The sequence below is a fragment of the Rattus norvegicus genome, chromosome 19, assembly GCF_036323735.1.
Source record: "Rattus norvegicus strain BN/NHsdMcwi chromosome 19, GRCr8, whole genome shotgun sequence".
In the NCBI taxonomy this organism is placed as follows: domain Eukaryota; kingdom Metazoa; phylum Chordata; class Mammalia; order Rodentia; family Muridae; genus Rattus; species Rattus norvegicus.
This window is the reverse complement of record NC_086037.1, coordinates 37,827,092-37,827,486: the sequence shown is the minus strand read 5'-3', so window position 1 is coordinate 37,827,486 and position 395 is coordinate 37,827,092.

Below are 395 nucleotides of genomic sequence, written 5' to 3'. Positions count from 1 at the left end.
AAAGAGCCATTTTTTTTAATTTATTTTTTTATTTATATGAGTATACTGTAGCTGTTTTTAGACACCAGAAGAGGGCATCAGATCTCATTACAGATGGTTGTGAGCCACCATGTGGTTGCTGGGAATTGAACTCAGGACCTCTGGAAGAGCAGCCAGTGCTCTTAACCTCTGAGCCATCTCTCCAGCCCCGAAAGAGCCATTTTTTTAAAAAGTCATTAAGCCACGATGGCTCATTTCCCCATACAGCTGTGGGAGGATGAAAAGGTACTAACGCGTGTGAAGAGGGTTAATCACCACATTGGAATACCAAGCTATGAGGAATGATGAATTGATTCTGCAAAAACTGGCTAAAATACTTTACAAACTTCACTAAGACAAAAAGCTACACCACACTA